The sequence below is a fragment of the Grammomys surdaster genome, unplaced genomic scaffold (assembly GCF_004785775.1).
Source record: "Grammomys surdaster isolate TR1022 unplaced genomic scaffold, NIH_TR_1.0 124554, whole genome shotgun sequence".
Lineage (NCBI taxonomy): Eukaryota > Metazoa > Chordata > Mammalia > Rodentia > Muridae > Grammomys > Grammomys surdaster.
Genome location: NW_021619536.1, coordinates 135810 through 160443, shown reverse-complemented (window position 1 = coordinate 160443; position 24634 = coordinate 135810). Strand labels below are relative to the sequence as shown.

Here is a 24634-nt window from a genome sequence, read left to right as displayed (position 1 = left end):
GGGCCTGGATGAAGTGCTGGGCGCTGCTCACGTGGAGGTGGTCCTGCTGGCTCTTACTCCATTTTCTGTGCTGAAGTGTTGCCTGAGTTCTGTCTCAGGATTTACTAGGCTGCAAAACACCTGAGTGCTTTTTCTACATTCAGAATGGGTATTAAATGATTTTATTCTAATCCTTAGCATAAAGCTTAAGAAACTTAATTTATAAAAGACTCTAGGGAGTCACACATGTTTTCCTCCTACAAGGTGTACCCTGGTCATTTCTGAGACGCTTGGAGACTACTTGTGTCTCTGAAAGCTGAGAAAGCTCCCCAGTGGCTTAAAACCTGAGCCAAGCTAGTGTCTAGTGGTGAAAGTAATCACTGATAATATTTTGAAAAGAATGGTCTCATTAACTGGGGTGGGGAGACTAGTAAGTTTGCATAAATGATTTAAAGTGTTTTATGATGGCATGTGAAAGTCCTGTGAGCAGGAAAATAGCTTGGAGTCTTTAGTAATAACCTTGATCTTGATACTCCATAGATTGACTGTCTCTGGCTTAATCTAGTAACAGTTATACAAGAAAAACTTTTCTGAGACAGTTTGATTGTATTGCCCAGGCTGCCCTGGAACCCAGGATTGTTTTGCTTCAACCTCCCAAGGAACTGGGATCTCGAGCTTAAAATATTTGATATCTATCTAAAACTTCGTAAGAAGTTTATGCCAAAATAGTCTGCTTGGGGCCTGATAACATGGCCAGATTTCATGTACTAAAACTACTCAAGGTGAAGCTAGTGCTAAACTGGATTTGCAGATGGAAGTTGTCTCCTGCAGTTTTACAAAGCTTTATTTTTTTTATTTTTTATTTTTTTGCACCAAACACGTTCACATTTATTTTCTTTTTTTTTTAAGCAAATGACAAAAACCCAAATTACCAGCTTTTTTTAACCTAAGCTTAACATTACATATTTAAACAATAGTCAAACTGACAAGATTGCCAACATCAGTACACAACTAGAAAACATCCTTAATTTACACTAAACCAGAAATGTATTACCATTGATGCAGTAATAGCTTTCATCACTAAATACTGGAAATAAAATTGAAATTTTTCTGTAGAAGATTCATCTGGCAATGTTAACTTCACAGCAGGCTGACACTACTCACAATTCAACACAATGGGAAGCAGCTCCATGCTGGTGTTAAAAACAATCTCGTCCTAGCACTACTCAGTCACAGGGCTCACCTCAGATTACGTTTCCTTTAAAGCAAAGTGCATACAGAGATTACAACAATTTTAAAGAAAAAAGAAAAAAAAGGAAGAAAGGTCCTATACTTTGTGGTCCCAACAACAAACTCAAAAATCTGACAAATGGGGGCTCCAATGAGCTGCTTTATAAATACTTTAGATTAGGTACAGTTACACAGAAAGTCAAGTTCGTTTGAAATCTTCAAAAAAAAGTTACTGTTATTCCTCAAATGGTGCTTGCTATGGTTTAGCATTTCTGTTAAACGCGAGCATTGTATTACTTGTTATCCAAGCGCAGCAGGTGCTCCTTACCATTTATCGTCAAGGACTTTAACTGTCCATCTTCTTCAGCTTCTCTTTCTTGACCGTTCTCCACAATTCTCTTTGTAGTGACTTTTTTTTTTTTTTGCCATTAACTATCTTGAAGTTGATACTGATTTGAAGTTGCCCACTCCACTGCCGCCAAATGACGCTAAAGAGAATGAAGTAAGACCCCCATGACCTAGTGACCCGAATGGAATAAAGCCTGTATCAAAGGCAGGAAATCCACTGAAGGCAGAGAAAAAGGAGCCGGCACCTCGGCTTCGACTTCCTCGGGGACCTCTTCGGTTTCCGAAAAAGTCATCAAATGGGTCTTCAAAGAAGTCAAATGAAAATGGGTCCTTTCCACCAAAAAATTCCCTGAAACCATCATCTGGGCTCCGGAATGTGAAACCAAACTCAAATGGACTGTCAAAATGACTTCCACCTCCTCCTCCACCACCATTTAATCCTTCTTTGCCGTATTTGTCATAGATGTCCCGCTTTTTAGCATCCGATAACACTTCATAGGCCTCAGCTACTTGTTTGAGTTTCCGCTCTGCTGCTTCTTTATTCTCAGGATTTTTGTCCGGGTGCCATTTAAGTGCTTGTTTTCGATACGCCTTTTTAATCTCCTCAGGTGAGGCATGTCTCTGCACGCCCAGCACTTCATAGTAATCCACCATGTTTTAACAGACTGTTGGAACAAATCCAAGGACGCGTTGGCCAGCGAGGGTGGGGGGAAGTCAGGCGGCCGGTCTCCTGGCGGCTCTGGCACAGCTGCGCTGGTGGTGGCCTTTACAAAGCTTTAATAAATGGCAACATAAGATTTCAAGTCCAAGCCGGGCGGTGGTGGCGCAAGCCTTTAATCCCAGCACTCGGGAGGCAGAGGCAGGCGGATTTCTGAATTCGAGGCCAGCCTGGTCTACAGAGTTCCAGGACAACCAGGGCTATACAGAGAAACTCTGTCTCGAAAAACCAAAAAAAAAAAAAGTATACTTCATCTTCATAGTTGTCTGATTAAATATATTGACTGTTGCATCGATAGTGCTATACTGTTTACAACAATATTTGCACATGAGAAAGCCCTACAGACTTCCCCTGTGCAAGTGAGGCTTCTAGAAAGATTATTCAGTTACACATTGATCTAGTTTAACATCTACCTAGTCATTTAGCCTCATGTCTCCCTTACCTTCTATTTCAAATCTAATGTCAGGGTTTTACTTCTGAGACTCCTGGTTATTTTCTCATAGGCATGAGCTTTCCATATTGTACTGGACCCTTAGCTTTCAGCCCTGGTTCAGCATGCTTCCAAAGGTCCTGATTGTCACGTAGTCCAAGATTTCACTCAGAACGAGAATTGTTAAGAACAGGACCCTCTAATGAACACAGATAGTTTCCAGCCATGGATTGTTATGGCTAGCTACAACCACTCAAGTAGCCTGCGTTCTGTGTGAGTGGAATGTAGTTACTCTAATGCATAGAAAGCACAAGAGAGGTTTTGGCATATACCACACATGCAATACATTTCCTGCCCCTGCTGCCAGCGCTGAGAGCAAGAACCCTTAGCTTTTCCTCATGTTCACTGTTCATGTCAGTCAACTAGGACAGGATTGGTAGTACAGGGTTATAGTTTGATCATTCAGCTCTGCTCTCCTTGTAAGACAGCTGCTTTAGCTTAGGTTCTTTTGAATGGTCTGTGAGGGAAGATGGAATACTGGATACACTTGTTTCCAACCAGCCACAAAACTTGAGCCTTCATTTCCTTTGTACTAAGTCACACAAATGATGATTCCAGTCATATTTCTCAAAGCAGAGTTGGGGTTTGGTTTACTAAAAGCAGAAGGCTGTTAAATTGGCCACTTGTAGCAGAATCAGTTTCCTATTTTTTGACACAGGGCTTCTTAGGGGATACAGAATGCAAAGGGATATAAGAATAACTGGACTGCTGTATGTACGTTTAGTGTTTGTGAATCTTTCCTGCTCTGAGAGAGCCTATTTCCAAAGCTGGTAGTTGTGCAGGCATCCAGCCGAGGAATCCTATGGGATCTGGTTTGCAGCCATGTGAAGAGTACTATCTTGTGAACCTCCATCCAGGATTTAACACGTATATGTCAAAAGTGATAATTCGTGCAAGGAGAATCACATTCCTGGCTTTTAGAAAGCTTACAGGGTAGCAAGTGGTGTCAGAGTGCCCCGTCCAGCAGGGGTCCGTGGAGATCACCTGAAAGAGAGAATGGGGGAAACAGGTGAATGCAAAGAATGAGCAGCTTGTCTATAGTCTGATCAAACCGATTATAATTTTTTCACACAGGGGTTATATACACATAGAGGCAGGATGTGGGGAAGGGGATGACGCTGGAGCGTAGGTGTTCAGGGGGAGTACAGATATCTTCCAGAACAGGGTATCAGCTGGGTGAAGATTCAGGGGACAGGTCACTGTGACTCTGCCTATGATTCACTTGTCCTTATCTAAGCTGGTACTATCCACCAAGGCTACCTATCTACAAAGTCTATTACTATCCAGGCTGGTAAATTTCCACCAAGGCTGCCTGTTTACAATATCTTATAGCTATCTAGTGTTTTTTCCACAAAGACCCAAGACTTTGTGTTAGCAGGCTGATTTAGGCCTATGGCTGATTTTAGGCCTTCACTGTATAAGCAAGGCTGCCTCTGACATCAGGGAGGACCTTATAAAACAGTAAATAGTGTTGTTACAAGTTTTATGAAGGGGAAAGATCAAGGGGGAGAAAATTGGTGTGGGATTAATTAAGGACCATAGAAGCTGAATATACCTGTAGCCAATCAGGTATAAGGAGAAAGGCATCTCAGGAATAAGGAACCACCCAGAGCAAATGCCCTGAGATTTCTGGCCCTGTTTAAAGAAAAGAGAGCTGAAGGTACTGCTGGTAAGACGCCCATCAAGGAGGGCCTTGCAGTCCTACAAGTAGGGAGCTATTGCAGGGTTCTTTGCTGTAGAGAACAGGATCCTATCTGACTGCTAAAATAGACCGTAAGGCTCAGTGACAGAGCACCTTGTTAAGGTTATTTCTGCAGCAAATTGCAATAGATGATGGAAGCAGACAGGTGCTTGTTTTGGGGTGAAAAATAGCCAGATATGAACAGAAGCAAGTCTTATCAACAACCTGGAACTTAACCTTTTCCATCTGTCATCCCTGCCTTCCCAATTACTGAAAAATCTACTTTTGAAAAAGTACTATTCTAGGCTCAGAAATGGACCACTAAGCTTTATGGACTTAATTGTACAATTAGTGGAGATCACATCCTCTTGTGAGAACTTGAGGTCCATAGGGTGATCTCTTAGAAGTAGGGAAGTAGAACGTAGAAAAAGTCCTTCAGGGGTGACATTTGAAAGTGGAAAAGACAGCTGAAAGATGACCATCCATGAACAGGAAGATTGCTTTTCATGGCTGGATTATAGATACAGCTGGTGTTGGAACACAGGAGCTTGAGAAAGCAGAACTTGTTACCTCTTGCCTACTGACTTACCAGCAAATGACCATGCTCCCACATGCAGTTCTACAGTGATCTTTTCTGGTTTTCTAATTATGCAGTGTTACTTGGTAATGATAGTTTTGATGTAACTAAATGAATTACCATGAGTACTCTTAACACATAGAGTTATTACTACTGTTAGCAAGAAATAGAAGCTGAAGGGCTGGAGAGATGGCTCAGTTGTTAAGACTGCTCTTCTAGAGGTCCTGAGTTCAATTCCCAGCAACCACATGGTGGCTCATGACCATCCATAATGGGATCTGATGCCCTCTTCTGGTGTCTGAAGAGAGCCACAGTGTACTTATATATATATATAATAAATACATCCTTTAAAAAAAAAAAGTAGAAGCTGAAACAGAGAAACCAAGCAGTACAATTACTTAGATCTGTTTTAATCTGAAGCTCTGTGCTTACTACTGCACCTAGCTAAGGAATAAAGGAATAACAGGTCCTAGGAGACATCACCAGTTAGTTTCTCCACCCTAAGTCTTCATATCTATATATATGGTTACAACACTGGTTATGTTTGATAATTTCAATTTAATGTTGTTTCTGATTTCTGTAGATCTGGCTGGCTATGATTCTGCTTTGATGGCCTCTACTGAATCTATATTTTTAAAGCAACTCCTTATTAAAGAAATAAGATTTAATTTTGAAGAGTGTGTGTGTGTGTGTGTGTGTGTGTGCATTTGTTTTCCAGTGCATACATGACCGCAGGTCCCTGCTAATGTCAGAGGCATAGGTCTGTCTTCCTGTAGCTGATGTTACCTGTTGACTGAGCTCTGCACTGTGAGTGCTGGGAATGATCTTCTGTAAGATCAGTATGTGCTCTTAACTCCTCAGACATCTTTCCAACCCTGCAGCTCCTTATCTTAAAAAATAAACAGCTTCTACAAAATCAGAGATTATTTTTGAAGGATTCAGTTCATGAAGAAAATCAGTCAAAACCTAAGACATTTTCTAATTCCTGGTGGATTAGAAATCTTAAAATATTTACAGTTAGATCGCTTGGAAGATAAAGAAATGCCTACTAAAATAGTAATTTTTTAAAAAACAATGTAAGTTATTTTTAATTATGTATATGTCTGAGTGTTTCAGTGGATGTCTGCAGTCAGGCTACTGGAAATGATCTGGAGCTGGCTTCCCAGGAAGCAGACCAGCCATAAGTGCTAGGAATTAAACTAGAGCAGCGGTACATACCCATAACTCCTGAGCATCTCTTCGGCCCTAAAATGGTCATTTTAAAGCCTAAGTGAAGCCTGCTAGAGGGAGGAGACCTCAGACTTGCATACTTAGTGCAAAATATATACACATGTAAAACTGAACATGAGTATTGACTTGCGATTATAACCATGTCATTGATACAGTGAAATGTGTGAAGTGACTAGGCCTACTAGCAGAGGAGCAAACATTTGTCCTTTACCTTTACCCTCATTATGGCTTTCTAGGGAAATTTACCCCATTAATGTAATAAAACCATCTATGGCCAGAGTAGTGGTACATACTTTTACTCTTAGCACTTGGGAGGCAGATCTCAGCCTGGTCTATAGAGTTCCAAGAGAGCCAGAGCTATGAAGAGAGACCTTGTCCGGACAAAACAACAACAAAAAGCAAAAACCCAGTCTGATCAGTAGCATGCTTTTCCCATACCACCTTTTCCTGACAGAATCAGTTTGGGAAAGTCAGTTTGTGGTGAATCATCTGGACTATATAGTAATGAGACCCTTTTAGCCAGGAATCTAAGGTTCCCAAGATACTTGTACACCCTTGTTAAGGAACTAGCCTAGATACCTCCAGACAGATGGGTGGATATAGAAACAGCATATACACAATTGTGTTTTACTCAGTAAAGAACAACGTGTCATTTGCAAGAAAATGGATGGAACTGGTGAAAATCAAGTCAAACTAAATAAGCCAGATTTAGAAAGAAATATTCATAAGCAGACATGGAAGTATTTGAGAAGAAATAAACTGGGAGCAAGGGGTCAAAGGGAAGGGGATGGGGATTGAAAATCAAATGAAGGCTTGGTAATAAAAATTACATGAGTCTATGTGTTTGCAAAGTAGAGGCTATGTTAGCAGGCAGGAAAACAACAGAAATGATCCAAGTGTAGGGGTGCATGCCTGTAATTCTAGAACTCAGAGGTGGAGCCAGGCGACCCTTCAGGGCTAGCCTAGTCTGTACACAGTATTCTGGGCCACGTAGCGAAACTTTGTCTAAAAAAATGCCCAGTCAAGCCCCAATCAAGACCTACAACAATGAAGTAATTTTGTTCATCTCTACCATAGCTCTTCAATGACCAAGTGCTTTAATCCTAGCAAAGTCAGCCTGTCCCTGGGATCTATGGATCCAGGCCTTGACTTCTTGTTAGTGCTGAAGCTCCTGGAGGCATCCAGGTCATCTGAAAATCTTATTCAGTGTGGCTGCACTCATCAGTTATCGTAGCTAAAGTGTCTAGACAGTTGCCTTGGATAATGTAAGCAGTGTTTCTAACCTTATCTTGTGTGTTTATGTTGTGGAGGTGTTTCTTTTTCTTAAGCCTCATGAGCCAAGTTGCAGCTGTTTTCTTCTTCTACAGGATCAGATGTCAGTCCATCATGGTGGGGATGGTATGGTACAGCAGGAAGCTTTATATCAGCAATAAGACTGTTTGTCTAGCATTCATATGCTCTCTGGAGTAGTACTTCAGATCTCCTTCAAGAAGCTTTTCACAGTATGGCTAACTTTTTGGTCAAGAAGCCTGACTGTTGGCCTGTCTGGAACTCTGACACACTTTGCTCACTAGGCCAAATCCTTTCTAGCTCTTGATTTAAAATGAGAGTCTTGTGACAGGTTCTCTCAATGAACATTTACAAAGCCATGGTAGAGTTACTGATGTAATGTCAATATTCTTACATCACAGGAGTTAGTCCCAAGGAGAGTGAGGAAGATGGTAGAATGGCCATTCAGTGACACGGTTAGAACTTACACATTTGCTGGTTAAGCTCTCTATTTTGTACAGATTAGGTTCGTTAATCATCCCACCCCACACACCAAATTACTATAGTAACATGAGAGATCCTGAGCTCCAGACCACTCGGATTTAAAAATATTCGAAATACTGTGAAAACTACCAAAATTCATAGGACACAGGCACGTCACAAGAGCTCAGCGATGATAGTAGACTTTCTTGGTTCAGGGTTGCCACAAAGCTTTATGTTTATATAAAAAATACTCAGTCTCCAAAAAGTGTTAGGAAGGAAGGTGTGCCTGGGGGGAAACACTTTGTTTCAGGCATTCAGACCTAGAGTGAGTAGGCACAAAGGAGAAGATGGTACTCCACTAACACTCAACTTTTTTGTGAGCATGGGAACGTTTTCAGAATGGTCTACTTCTCACTGGCTGCCATCTACCGCTGCCTTTTCTGCATCACAGATGTGTTTGAGAACTTGCACTTCCTAGCTTTATAACCTGTGCCTGTCAAGCCCAGGCTGGTAGCAGAATACCATACGCTGAGTTCTACAAGTGACAGGTTGTTCCTCACAATTCCTGAAGCAGGACAGTCTCATCTCAAGGGAGCAGCCCATTTAAGTCCTGGTGAGAACTCTCTCTCTCTGGCTTGCAGATGCAGCCTTTTTGACACAGCCCTACAGGACCTTTCCTCCTGGTGTGTCAACGGTGTCCCTTTTGTGTACCAATAGCAAGATACTAGGATGCTGCAGAGGAGTCTCAGCAATGGTCCAATATTTGTGGTGCTTCAGAAACTATGAACCAGACCAAGTACTCATTGCAATGAATATTTACATGTAAAGCTGTTTGGAAAAAAAATTACACACACACAAACACACACACACACACACACACACACACACTGCAGTTTCTAATGCCACTATGATGTAGGAATATGTGATGGAGAGGTGGGAAAAATGGAAGAACAGTCATGAGCATAAGGTGGAAAGAGGTGGAGCTAGAGGTGACAGATGTGAGAAAAGGCTTCAGTGGATGAGGGAATATGTTGCTGAATAGGGCCAACTGGGTGGTGAGCATTAGCCTGGAGCTTGTGCATACTCACCCCCACCACCACACACACACACACACCACACTGTCCATCTGCATGATTGCCCTTGGTTCTGAGCAATGGCAGGATGTCCAAGATGAAGAATGGTTTATTTTCTGGATTGGACCTCCTCAAAAGACCTCTATGGTTTGTGCTGTCCCTGAGGGATATGTTGGTATCTTTGGTCCACTGCTCCAGGCTATGTTGCTGCTGAAGGCCTTGTAGGTCATGTTGATATCTATGGTCTGTGCTACTGCTGAGGGCTATGTTAGGTTCATGATTCTACTGCAGTGGGGTGGGGGTGGAGGTGCATATTAATGTCCGAGACCTGTGTTACCATTGAAGGCCATGCTGATGTTGTAATCTAGGCATCCTGAAGTCATGTTGATGTTTGTGGGCCATGCTGTCACAGAGGGCCATGTTGGGGTCCATGATCTATGTTACTACCAAAGGCCAGGTGGATGTCTAGGCCTTTTGATGTCCATGGGCCAGGCTACCATTGGGGACCATATTGGTTCCATGGCCTGTGTTTTCCCAGAGGCCATGTTGATGCCCTTGGCCTGTGTTGCTGCCTAGGGTTATGATGGTGTCCATGGCCCGTGCTATGGCAGAGGGCCATGTTAATGTCCATGGTGTTTATACCACTGGAGATCATGGTACATCTTTATACAAGAGGCCATATAGATGTCTATGATCCAAGTCCCTGCTGACTATAAAGGACAAGGAAGCTACTTTTGCTGTGGTATCAATGACTGCAGACTTGTAGTTAAGAAAGAAGGATGTAGAAGGCTTCTGTGACAATCCTTATCCCCTCCCCACCCCATTCCACAAAAATAATAGCCTAGACAGAAAGCAATCGAAGAGAATACTTAAAAATTGTGATATGAATACACAAGTGTAACTCTCCACAATTGATGGCTTCTGGTAGGGGTGTAGGTGGGGAAGGACTCAGTTTTCTTTAAGGGGCTGTCCACTGGGAGTTTGACAAAGCTCCTGTGAATATATGGGCAACACAAATTGGACTTCTTTTCTTCTGGTGAGGGAGGGGGACCTGGGAGGACAGGGAAGTGAGCGTGATCAGTATACATGATGTGAAATTTCCAAATAATAAAAGTATTATGTTGGATTTTTTTAACTAAAGAAAATAAAAGTCTCCTTGAAAATCTCCACCTTAAGTCAGACAGGCCACGTAACTGTGACAGGGAGAAGGAGAGCAGAGCAGAACAGCCCAGGAGAAGGCATTGTGTGCTTTCAACAGCTGAAAAGTAAATGATCCCTATTAGGGTCACTGCCACCTACTTCATTCTCTCTTGGTTTTATTTAACTCTTTAAAGCTTTTGATAAAGTATAAACTTTATTTTAAGGTTTGTAAGAATATTGTGTAAACTTTCTGTACCTCAGGATTTGTAAGTTTGTTGGGTATGGTTTTAAAAATTTGTAAAATCTATAAAAATATACGTTATGGGGCATCCTCATTAAGCTTTATAAATTCCCAAGGCTATAAAGATCTGTTCGTGTTAACAAAATGGATGTTTAACCACTCATGTCTTTGCTGTGTTCAACACTAGGATTCTAGAATATTTTAGATAAGAAACAGCGTATGCTTAATAAATAAGGGATGTTTGATAAGTAGTTTTATAAATTTGTAAGGTCTATTCAGGCTAACAAACTGACTTGAAGCTGCATGTCTAGCTTCTTTGTCTTTGCTAACTGTGTTAAGCTTTAGCTATTTGGATAAACTAATTCATACAAGAAAATCTGGTATCCTATATGAGTAAACTATGAAAGGATAAGAAAAGTAAAGATCCCAGTCCGTCTATGATCTGTATTTATGGCTTAAAATTTTATTTTGGTGCTAAAGGATCTTCAATTAAAATTTGAATTTAAAATTTTAAGGCTCAACCCTAACAAGAATAAAGCTGTAAAATCCTAATCTTATTAAAGCTACTAACTTGTTGGAAACTGGAAGATAATCAAGACATGCGAGTTAATGCTCAGTCACCTTATAAATAATCATATTTTTAACACTTTAAAAAATATTTATTTGTGGGGGGAGATATTTAGAAAATAGCTCCTGATCCGGCTTGTTCCTGGGCAGCCACCATGTTCCTGCTGCTCCTCAGCTCTGACCAGGACTCTGGCTAGCTAGATGCGCAGGCTCTGGCACCTGCCAGATGCCAACGTGGAGGATGGCTCTGCCAATCCCCCACGCTGCATCCACAAAGCTCAGCTGAACCCCAGACAATATCTCCCATCCTCGCAGTACCTGGTAGAAATGAGACTCTTAAAGCTTAATGATTATCTAAAGGATTTATATATTTAGAAATGCTCAATCAACAAGATGCTCACACAATTAGAGTTATTACCCAATATCTAACCTTTAGATAGAAGTTGCTACCCAGGACAGCTTTTGACCAATCCGTGGTTCTCCATGGCTGATAGCCTCCTTCATCCTCTCCCCTTCCTCTTTTTTTCCCTTCCCGTTCCTCTTTTTCTCCCCTCCCCTTCCTCTCTTCTCCCAGGTCCACCTCCTCTTCTACTGCCTAATCACCGAGCTCCACTGGGAATACAATGTAGCAGAGTAAGTATCCTGCTACATGTATGTATGTATGTATGTATGTATGTATGTATGTATGTATGTATTTAATGTATGTGAGTACACTGTTGCTCTCTTCAGACAGACCAGAAGAGGGCATCGGATCATGAGCCACCATGTGGTTGCTGGGAATTGAACTCAGGACCTCTGGAAGAGCAGTCAGTGCACTTAACTGCTGAGCTATTCCTCTAGCCCCCAAATAATCATATTCTTTAATGTTCTCAGAACTATGCTTGTAGTCATGTTAAATACAAATTAATTCATTACAGGGACAACCTTTAGTCTTCTGTATAGTTAAGGTTAACTATATAATCAAGGTTAAGCCTGAAGCAAGTAATTAGAAACAAATAAACTTTATTTAAAATCAGGTATACTTAATAGCTTAGATGATGGCCCTCAATCTTCTCAGAGGTCCACTGAATATGGCATTTAGTGTTTAATGGGCAGAGGGAAGATGGTGGTGGTGGGGGCTTACCATGATAGATAAAAATGCCAGATCTTTATGGTGGCCCTATGGCCTCTAAAAGATTATATAAAGGGGCACAAATGAACTCTACCAGGAGCTTGGTTCAAATATGGCAAAGCTGGTCATTGAGTGAAGAATTGCCCTATGCCTCAACCATCACCAGGACCCTGACCAAACTGTGGATAAGCAGGACACTGGAAAATTGACTGCCCCTCGTTGGCTTGCCCATGTAGGCCAGTCTTTAAGTTCCTTATCTACAGCAAAGTCTCTCAGGCTTTCTGAGTCTGTGAGCTGAAGGCTAATGCTGCTCCACGTGGAGCTGGAAGATTCAATGCTGTCCTATGTGATGGCTGAAGACTGATGGTCTCTGTCCTCAACAAAGCCATCAAGACCACCATGGAGAAACCTGGGGTCACTGTTCAAGGAATTCTTTTGTCACTGTAATTGATACAGAGGACATTGGATTACATATCCTGCTTGAATTTATATTTCTCAGTTTTGTTGATATTGATGGGTAGTTGTAATGTAACCTTATCTGTTTAGCAAGCAGCCAGTTCCTCCCTCCCCTCAAGGCTGCAGCTATCTGGTCAGTCCTTCTCCTATGTCAAAATTAGGCATTGCTTTTTCTAGAGCTCCTTGGTCTCTGGCTGACTCACAGGCAGATTTATTTGCTTACAAGCTTCACATTGAAAGAGAGAAACTCACAAAATTATCCTTTATTTTAAAATCTTGTCTTCCAATGACTGTTCTCCGTAATCAGCCATCTGTATTTCATAGTAAATAATTGAATGGGGAAAAAGGCTTAACGTATATGTAAGTTGCAAGGGTCTAGGGAGGTAACTTAAGGTATATAAGTGTTAGAAAATGATTTAAGGTATGTGAAAAATGAGACTTAAAAATGACATATGGTACTAAGACTTCAAAAGTTCAGAGTTCACACATATTAATCAGTGGAGTTCTCATAAACTATAAATCTAACCTTGGTAAAGCACTGAGTACTGTTATCATAGACACAGGTCAAGTGGACTCCCAATAAGTACCCCCGTCAGTCTTGAGTCTGGGCTATTGCCTATCCTTGAGGGTGAGCTTGTTCCTTTCCCCAAGCCCACAAGCCTGAAAGTTTCATGTGTAAGGATTTTCCCTATGCTCCTTGACTTTACCTTCTGTTCCTAGTCTATATCTGTCCCAGCAGATCTCCACTCAGCTGACAGACACCATCCAGGATCAATGCGGTGGCCAGCAAATTGTTCCTAAACTGCCTACACCATGCCAGCTCCAGGTGGTCCTGAAGAATTGGCAAATGCTGGACTTCCTGAAAGCTGATGTAAACCAGTCTTGCCAATATGATTGCTTCCAGTCTCTTTGCGCTGGACCAGCAAACCAGAGGCTTCTGAAAAAAATGCCCCACCATTGCTTGAATCTCTTTGCAGCCTTTGACTAGCATTCTAGACGTCCTGGGCCCTGACAATGATGTCCTAATTTCAGCTGAGAAGCAGTTACAGAAAAGAGTACATCACCCTTTATCATTAACAAAAGGCTGGCATGTTAGGTCCAAAGGTAACTATTTCCCCTCTCCCAAAGGGCGTTTGCCTCCCTTATCTCTGGCAGAAGGGACAGGCAGCTACCTGTGGTGCCTGTAAGGCATACAAAGACTCATGCTGGCCTCCAAGCTCCTCCACTATCACAAGTACCTGATAAAAATCAGAGTTATAAAACAGAAAGGGCTCCTTAGGACTGCTCAGATCTGATTGAATGGCTTACTTCATGGTTAGCAAATTTAACTTGGATAAAGTGGGTGTTTATTTTTCTCTGTCTTGCTATTTTATGCATCCTAATGCCCATTTGTGAATGTCAATGTCTACGCCACTCTATACTTCCTGGCCAATCAAAAGAAAACTACACTATAGATACCAGGGCCCCTATAGTTAAATGCCCCAGGTTAAGATCCAACTCATTTTCTTAGAACCACTGGGGCACATAGTGGGCTACTGACTTACAAGTATACCATCTTATGATTCCTAAGAATACTTTAATTGCTAAAACTATCATCTCTGGTCACATGCACTATCAGCTCCTAGAGCAAACTGGCTTCTGGACCAGCCATAAATTCCTATACAAGATTATGAGAACTGCCTAGCTACTTAACAGCTATCTGCTTCTGTAAACAGCACTTGCTTATTGTAGATGTCCAGAGCTGCTGCCTTTCTGTATGAGTCACAGTTGCAGATTTTGCCTTTAAAAACTTCATCAAATTGGAGGTAGATGCTGCTTCCTACTACTTTGCCTGAGACAGCCCCCCACTGGTGGTAAAGATTCTATATGACTTATTCAGGCACCTCAGGAGATTTTCTTGGCAGGTGTCCCATAACAGCCATATTACTTCACATCACCAATCTCCCCTTTCTCCTTATCTTTACCAACATGAACCTCTCATATGTTTTGTAACAATCATCCTAACATGTATAGGACACATCTTACAGTTTTATGATTAGTGTTGCCAAGCACTTTTTAGTGTAGCTGTTTGTTCTGTATATCTTCTGAGAAATGTTTATCGTTAAGGTACTTGCCCGATTTTTACAAGTATTTTTGTATGTATGGGTGCTTTGCTTGTATGTACATCATTTACCATGTCTGCATACAATCCTCAAGAGGCCAGAAGAGGATATAGGATCCACTGAAACTGGAGCTTCAGATTTGTTATATGAGAGGTGTGGAGTAAAGAAACTACTGACATGACCACTCCATTAGTTGGGAGCTGGGGTGGGGGAGAGAGTCAGGGGTGTTAATTGTAAATAAGAGAGAAAGAACAGCCAGAAGCATCTGGAAGAATCCAGAGCAGAGAAAAGGAGAAACAGACTGGACACGAACAGGACTAGAGAATCAGGAATAGCAAGAGAGAGATTAGGGGTAGGGGGAAATCAGAGAATGGGGAATCTGAGGTGAGGAGGGTCAGGAGGCTAGTGTGGGAGCTTTGAAATGTACTCTGGGTATTTCATTGTGAGTAGGGACTATAGGAACCTGGTGGCTTGTATGAACTTAGATATATGCTGATGGCTGCCACAGGTGTATGTCAATAGAGAGCCATATGTCTTTTTCCCAGAATTTTCTGTGCGAATGTGTCTTCTAGGAATGTCAGAAGCTATACACATAAACTTTTGCTATCATGGCTGCCTAAACATGAGCTGAGCAAGTGTGACACCACTAGACATGCCAGAGTGGATGGGGGAAAGAACACAGGCTTCATTCCTACACAAAGAACTACAAGCAACTAAGGAAGGTTGAGAATGGAAGAAATTGCCTTTCCCCAGGGAAGTGCACACCAACTGATTAGCCGATACCAAATGATCAGCCATGGAAATGTACAAGTAAAATTCTACAGACTGAGCAGCTTATTCCTAAGAATATATGGGTGTGCATTCAGTAGCAATGAAAAAAAGAGACCATAAATTTTAAAGAGAGAGAGGAGGTGCATATGGGAGGGTTTGGAAAGAGAAAAGAGAAAGATGTAATTTTATTATAATTCCTAAAATAGAAAAGGTAAAACCAAACAAACCCCCAAACCAAAAACAATAATAAAAAACCTGATTCAGCTGAAGAGTTCATAAAAATCTTGCTGTTGTTCTTGAACCAAAGAAAGGACTTTAAAAAAAACAGAGATTGTGATGAGAGAGATTTCTCATGGACCACACTGGAACCTTTTTGTATGTGTGATAATATGGTCAGTATAAATACATAGAGTAAAATTTGAATCACTGATTTTAGATTGTTGATGAAATAGAGATGTTCTAACTTTTATTAAAAGATAAGGGACCACTTGGAATATTTTTTTTTTGTTAGAATTCCCATAGAGTAACTGTGTAAACTCTTTCCTGAAGAGTATCATCTGTTGGATTGACTCATTTTTTTATGGTTGTTTAGAGACTAATTTGTTCCCTGGTGACCCAGTTCTCAATTCAGTTCTCAAAAAATCTGTTTCAGGAAATCAAGTAGGAATGCTTTTTGCTGCATTTGGGTGTTATTACATGGCAATCTCAGTGGAAATCTGCAGTTACTCCCTTTCCCCTCTGGGAAAATGTTGGTAATGCAAAGTTATTTGGGGTGCTTTATGATAAAATAATAACAGAGAAATAATCTTATCTAAGTTTTCTCAGGTCAGTCATGTAAAATTGGTCAGCGAGAAATATCTACTAAAATGGAGTGTGTTTTAGTTACGGTTTTTATTGCTATGAAGAGACACCATGGCCATGGCAGGAAAACATTTAATTGGGGCTAGCTTACAGTTTCAGAGGTTTAGTCCATTATTAACATGGTGGAAAGCTTGGTGGCATATAGGCAGACATGGTGCTGGAGAAGGAGCTGAAAGTTCTATGTCTTGATCTATAGTCAGCAAAAGTGAAAGTGACACTGCCCAGGCTTCAGCTTCTGAGATCTCAGCCCCCCCCCCCCCCCAGTGACACACTTCCACCATTAATGCCAAACCTACTCCAAGAAGGCGATACCTCCTAATACTGACACTCCTTATGGACCTATGAGGGCCATTTTAATTCAAACCACTACATAGTATATATATCATTATAGTGCTTCTTAAACTGTAGATCTCTGAAAAAGACACACAGAAGCTGAATTCCAGGGACCAGTCATGAAAGTAAAAGAATTTGTTGGGTTGCCTAGATGTCCCAATGGTTAAAAGAGCTTGCTGCTCTTGTTGATGATCCAGGCTCAGTTCTCAGGACCCAAGTCAGGTAGTTAACAACTACCTGTAACTGCAGTATGAGAAGAGAGGTGTCTGGTACTCTTGTGTGAACACACATACATATAAATGAAAAGAAAACAAGTCTTTAAAAACAGATTCAAGCTGTTAAAGAAACTGATATTAATTGATATTAATTGATATTAATGTATTAATGTATGTATTTGGGAATAATCTAAGTTACTAAAAACTCAAAAAGGCAAGTTGTTTCCTGAGAATTTCATAATTTTATGGTCTTTAATAGCTAAGTAATATTCCATTGTTTAAATGTACCATACTTTTTATTATTCATTCATCAGTTATATCTAAGTCTTTTCAGTTCTTGGCTGTTGTGGAAAGAGCAGAAGTAAGTATGTATGAGTATGTGTCTCTGTAGTAAGGTGTGGAGTCTTTGGGTATATGTCAAGAAGTGGTATAGCTGGATCATATGGTAGACCTATTTCCATTTTTTCCTTTGAGGAACTTATTAGGGGAATTTTTTCACACAGTAACAGAAGCTGAATCCTATATAGACCATTTGAAAACTGGAGAATGAGGAAGGTGGATGGTTGGGCGCAGCCCAATTTCAAAGGTTGGAACCACAGGAGCCAACATTGAAATTTTTATCCAATTCTTATCCAAAGGCCTGAGAACCATGGGTCATCATAACCAGGGGGAGGAGGGGAGTATGTCCCAGGTTCAGAAGAGAGCAAAAGTTAACTCTATCCAAGAAGAATTAATATACCATAAAATGAGGTTTTGTCAATGTACACAATCTTGTAACTACCCCATAATTATGATATGGAACATTTCCATCATGTCCTAAGTTTTCATTGTCTTCATTATCATGCTTCCTCTTATATTCTTCTTTTAATTTCTTTCCCTGCCATTTTGCTAGAGCCAAGGTAGCAAAAAAATGAAATCATATGTGGCATCCATCCCTTTGTGTCTTGACAGAATACATTGAAATCCAACCATGTTGCATATTACTAGCAATTTGTTCTCTTCATATGTGTTATTCATTGTATGTATAGTCTGTGTTTATCTATTTGATGGATAACATAGTAGCTTCTAGAATTTGTCTAATATGAATCATGCTGGTATAAACACATACAAATGTGTGTGTGTGTGTGTGCGCGTGTGTGTGTATGTAGGCCAGAGGTCAATGTCAAATGTCTTCCTCAATTGTTTGCCAACAGTCTTTTACTTAACCTGGAACTAACCAATTTGACTAGACTGGCTGGGTAGAAAGTGTTTCCTCCTGCCTCTGCTTCTAGGCCCGGGATTATAGCTATGTGCTGACACACCAGGCTTTTATGTGTGTGCTGGGGATCTGAACTCAGGTCCTCATGATTTTGCATACTTTACCAACTGAGGTATCTTTCTACTGTTTTCAATTATTTTAGGTAGGTATATAGAGTAAGAACAATAACTTTATAAGGTATATAATAACTTTACAATAAAATGTTAACTTTTAAAAAATCCATTGTATCAATTTATATTTCTGTAAGAAGTACATGTGGTTTCTAGTCCATAGTCCTTTTAAAACAAATATAACTCTACTTAAACTTGATCTTTGGTTATATTAACTTTTATATATTACTGTTTTAAAACTGTGTAAAAATAAATAGCTAGATATGATGCACTCTAATTGTTTTTAGATTGTCCCAGTAGAATGATGTTGAATAAAATACATTTCTCTCCTAAATAAATCTCCCGAGTGACATTTCAGACTCAATTTTCATTCTGCTAAAGAGTAATTTTTTAAAGTGACATTTTCTTGAAATAGTAAAATATCCTTTGGAAGCAAATTTGATAGGATTCTTTCACCAAAGTGTATCAGCATCATTTTTCAGAAGAATTAGCTTAGCTAAGAGTTGGGGGTAGACAGGCAGAATGTGGGCATCTGAGTTTCAGAGCAGCAGACTGGAGGAGATCTCGGAGTAGTGATAAAGGATAACATCAGAAAATGCCAGGTAGTCTAGAATGACGTGTTAGGGGCCTGCTTTCAGCCTTAGCGTCTGTGAGAGCAGAGGGGAATCTCCAATTTCATCTTGGGAGTCTGCAGTGCTAGAAGGAGCCTGTGGGTGTGTGAGAGGGTGTCAGTACTGTGATGTGCCTGCTGGGTCCCATTATACTCCCATTGTACTCATGGTCCCATTATAGCCATTTATAAAACACCCAGATTTTCCTGGAAACCTATAGTTCCTGACTATTTATAGCTCCATTTATTTTGCTTTCTTTCCTTACCTCCCTTCCAGTGTACTGTTTGTTTATTTAAAAAAGATGTCATGTAATCTTTTCAGTGACATCTATGATAGGAAAGATCAAATGTAAGTTGTGAGGAATTTTTTTAATGAAATGAATGACTAGCTAAGGAAAATATATGCCCGAGAGTGATGTCATCCATGAGAATTCCATGCTCTTTTGTTTCCTGGGGACCTTCTGGGGATGATAGATCATCTAGCTCCAAGCATGGATCAAGTAGAGCAATGTCAAAATGATGTTACATGTGAAGGCCAAGAGCTAAGGCATTTCTGGAAGCAAGGATGACAGCTGCCTCTGTGCTTGACAGCTGTTCTCCAGATTGAGTGGAATGAGGCAAAACATCAAAGCCTTGGCAAAACTCATGTTAGTAAGTAGGACTATCGACACTTTGAGAGGGTGGCTTTAGTACCTGGCACACTGTCCATGGCTCACCAGTAACCATTTACTAAGGAAAGAATCCATGAAAAAGATTTGCTGCCATAGTATTAAGGTAGACATAAGGCATTGACTTTCTTAAAAAGAAATAATTACTGGGAAATAATTGAATGTTTATCTCTCTATAAAATAACACATGGCAAAAAATCTACTCTTCATGGTAACAACATTTGGAAATGTGGCCTTAGGGAAGTAAGCAGGAATCTTCTGAATTGGATTAGTGCCTTCAGAAGAGGAGGTGGTAGCCACTGCCATGTAAGTTGTTTCTCTCCCAGCTACTTCTATAGTTTGCTTCTTTCACCTCAGTGAAATCTATATGTCATGTTTTCTGTTCAGGTGAACATCCTGCATCGGGGGTATTCTTAAATAGAACCCTAATATGTAGAGTCATGCTATAGAAAGAACTGGAATGTCCAAGGGCTTCAGGAAACCACCCATGGATGACTCACCTCATGAGCAGTGGGTCTCTACCTTCCTAACACTGTGACCCTTTAATATAAAGTTCCCCATTTGTGGTGACCCCAAACCATGAAATTATTTCATTGCTGTTTCATAACTGTAATTTTGCTACTGTTATGAATTGTAATGTAAATAGCTGATATACAGGATATCTGATACATGACCCTCAAAAGGATAGTGACCCACATGTTGAGAACTGCTGCTCAAGCATTCTGTGAGTTTTAGTACATTTTGTTGCCAAAGTAGTAAGGTATTAGGATCCTCATGAGAGGAGTATTGAAAGGTGAGGCAGTGTTCTCAAGGACTCCAAGCATACACTCGAGAAGTGGGTGGATCTTGTCTGTCATAAGTTTGATGAGTCCTCTCACCTGGAAACATGTGCGTGTATACTTAACATTACTGGGTACATGCAGCATGTGGATCCAAGATACCTCCCATTTTACTTGTTTTGGAGCAGGAGCCATAACACCTGATCTTTGCAGCTGTTTCAGCTGGCCTGGCAGTGTTGGGTCTAGCCACATCTAGGCACATAACTCACTGCTCGTTTGCTCTATTCAACTTTAAAGGATTGCAAATACAGAGATATTGTTGATAGGCAGCAGCTTTCCTGGCTATATTCCAACCCTGTTCTGGAGACAGTGATGCCATGAATTCTGACATGGTTTGTAAAACTAACAAAATCCACAGAAGTTGGGTACAAGAATCACCCCAAAAGAAGATCATTCAGGCATCTGGCACCTGTTGTGTAGTCATGGCCTTGCTGATAGGAACAAGACATTGATCAAGCTACTTGTCTTCTGTGTCTCTCAGAGTTTGCTTCTGTGGGATGAAGGATTTGGTTATAGGGTATCAGATCCATGTGTTCTCAACCTCACTGCTGTGAGCATCTCTATCACCACCAGGTCAGACCGACTACTCTGAGTTATTGCTTTTGTCATATGTACATTTCTAACTGTTAGGTACAGGTACAGTAAAGTATTCATCAGAAGAAGCAAGCAACCTTTTCTCATGTTTTGGATACATACATATTAGTATAAACTTTAGTAAGAACAGGAAAATTAAAGAGCACTTAGCATGCCCATTGGTTAATGAAATTGTGTCATGCCTTTGCCTGATTTGAATTTTATATCAGTGAGGACAGTGAACAGATTCCTTCAGGGCACCACATAGGAGTGGAAGTGTGAGAGGCTTAGGCAGCAGGGAGCCTGGGTTGTGACTCTGGCTTCTCTGCTTACCAGCTCTCTGACCCCAGGCAATCAGCTTCCTTTCCTTGTAACTTCCCTAGTATTAATCCTTATTCGAAATCCACATTTAAATATACTCTTGAACTATGGCTTGGAGACTAGTCCTAGAATCAGTTAGTCTTCATCTTAATCTTCTGGGTAGCATCTGGGTCCTCAACATGTTTTAGATTCCTGTGTGTCTATTCACTGGTCATCAGAATTACCTGGGTATCTTCAAAACCCCACAGATGTTCTGGCCTTCCCAGGAATGAAATTCAATTGGTCTAAAGGTAGAGCTTAGATACCAGGGTATCTCCCCTAGATAACCTTCTGTGCAGTCTGGCTCAAGACTCATTTTTAGTTCTTGAATTCTGGTTTCTTTAAAAAGCACCAAAGTATTATAAGAATGTTTTCCTTTTAATCCTAGGTGTACTGGTATGAGGTTACTTCAGACTATCCGCAGCAGCTGACTGTGATTTGCCTTGTGCTCTAGAAGAGGCTTGTTTTTGCCAGCTGCAGATAGTTTCTACAGTTGTGTGATGTTTGGAACTCTGGGAACTTTTCAGAGGGTACATAAATACTAGGGCCCTGAAAGGAAGGGTTGATGGTTTTTGGTTGTTCAGGGGGGTTGGTTGCAGTTTATTAGTAGTTATGCTGAAAGAAGAAACAAAGGGGAAAAATTAAATTCAGGGGTCTCTATCTTTCTTTCATCTCTATTCTTCTCTCTCTTCTATCAAGTGATAGGAGTGAAGCTGGGAGGCTAAAGATTGGGAAAAAGAAGAACCCACAAAAAAGCAAATATGGACTACACTAATTGTTTTAGCCTTACCATGGCCAGGTGAAGTCACACAGTGGTCTCACATCAGGACTCAGGTGGGAGGGATGTATTGTCACTGGAGTCAGACTCAGTGCTTATATACTGAGATCTCTACTGTAGCTCCTGTGGAAAGGTCTGAATGAGTATTGAAGAGTACTCAACCTTTTCAAGAGTAACAATAAATGTAAATGTTCAAGCTTCATTTCAAAACAGAGTAGATCTGTCAGCACAAAACACAACACTTGGCCTCTCTAAGTACTACTCTATCATGCATGCTTTCTGCCTGCTCTTAACTTTGGTGATCAAAGCCTTCATACTCAAGCTACATCTATTAGAAAGAAAAACAAACAAAGAAATCTAGGACACAAAGCTGTTCAGTAAGTAAAATTACAACTCCCTTTCTTTTGAAAAAGAAGATGCATATGAGAGTTTTAGATAACTTTTTAAAACAATAATTTAAACAATAAATGCAACCTTTGAGTATCTTTAGCTTGATGAAGGAACTTGGGTATTTGATGGACAGGAAGGTGGGAGAGACACCTTTGGCATTTCCTAGATGCTTATTTGTATATTATGCAGTATTGTGTATTTATCCATGGACATGGCAAGCTGTGTTATCCAAGAAATGAGTATGCCATCCCTTCCCTTTGAATAGTTCCTGTTGCATGGTATATAAATTTGTGTCTTTAGTAATTTCTCATGTTTGCAAAATCCCCCTAAAAGTAGAAAAATTCTTTAAAACAAAACAAAAAAACACTCTGTATAAGCCTGAGATGCAAATATTTTAATAGAAAGTCACCAATCAACTTTCTTTATTAGGAAGAAAACCAAAGGATTTTGGTCATATCTGGAGCAACTCTAAAGCCGTTGACTATGCCACTAACTCTGGCTCACTTCCCCATATTTCTTCACAGCATCATCATAATTCTGGACCACTAGGCTGTGCTAGGTCATCTTAAAAGGTTTTCCCAATCCTTTTTTTTTTCTTTTGTGGAGGGCAGGGTCTTGTTATGAAGCCTATGGTGATCTAGAATTCACCTTGAACCCTTGATCCTCATCTCCCCTTCCTCTTTCTGAATAATCACTCCTTGCTTCTTAAGCCAGCCATATTACTTTGTGTGTTAGTATGAACAAAGGTTCTGCTGCATTACCCAGTGACTTCTGCTGATGCTGTGTACAACAGAATCGTTGGCTTCTTATATTCTGCAGGCATCATGGATAAAAATATCATCCCTGTCTTAGTTACTTTTCTATTGCTATGACATGACATCACAACCAAGGCAATTTCTAAAACAAAACATTTCATATCAGTCTCAGTGTTCCAGAGGGTTAGTCAGTGTGACCATCATGGTGTGGAACATGACAGGCAGGCATGGAATTTGGATAGTAGCTGAGAGCTTACTTCTGATCCACAAGCACCAGGCAGAGAGAGCAGTGGTGGTGGGCCTGTTCTTTTGAAACCATCAAAACCCATGCCAGTGACACACCTCCTCCAACAAGGTCACATCTTCTTGCCCTTCCCAAAACAGTCCTATCAACTAGGGATCAAACATTCAAATATATGAGCCCTGTGGAAGCCATTCTCATTCAAACTACCATTTTCTAGTCCCTATAGGTTTGCAGTCACACCATGGTGCATAATGCATTCAGTTTAACTTCAAGCATGCCAATAATCTTTCAGTCTCAACACTAAATCTAAATCTAAAGTCCAAAGTCTTTTCTGAGACCCAAGGCAGTCTCTTAATTGTAACCTTTCTTAAAATCAAGAGCAAAAAAGCAAATTAAATACTTCCAACATCCCATGGCACAGAATATACATTACCATGACTAAAGGGAAGAATAGGGCCACAGTGAAGAGATACTGGATGAAAACAAGACCAAAGCCAAGAAGGGCATGTTAAATAATCCCATGTTAAAGTCGTATGTCAAAGGGCGTATAAGGCTCCTTACACCTCCCATCCATTCTTTAATGACTGAAACACACTTTGCTCTCTTATTTTGGTTCCACTTCCTGTACACAGCAGTTATCCCATGGTTCTGGCATCTCCAATATCTTGGAGTTTCCAACAAAATCCAGGTTTCATCTTCAAGCTTCCTGCAGTAGCCTCTCTGGACTTCCATGCAGGGACACTGTAACATGCCTAACCTTAGCAGATTTCCTAAACTGACAAAGAAGATTCCACAGCCTTTTTACACTTGTTCTTTTCATAACTCTAAAGCCAGAACCACACAGCTGATGCTGCCTGCAGGAGATAGAATATACCCTCACTCCTTGAATTATATTTGCATATACTTTTCTTTATTGTTGCTCTTTAGGAACAGATAATTCCTTAGGCCTTTTCTTTTTACAAATTGCAGTATTAGCTTGGTGTGGGTCTTACCTTGATTACTCTCTTTATTCCATTTAACACCAGGCCTTTCTTTAAACTTCTCATTTCTTTGAGCATAAGACTTGGCTTCAACATTATATTCTCTGGTGCTCTTTTCCTTCACAAATATATATATTTGCTACTTTTTTTTCCCGTGCTTGTTCTTTTTCTTTGTAGATCCACATGAAAGTGAT

At 40.5% G+C, this 24634-nt stretch overlaps 1 pseudogene; it reads right to left on the bottom strand.

Moving 5' to 3' along the window:
* Positions 1 to 875: 875 nt before the first annotated feature.
* LOC114636588 lies at positions 876 to 24634 on the bottom strand (annotated as a pseudogene).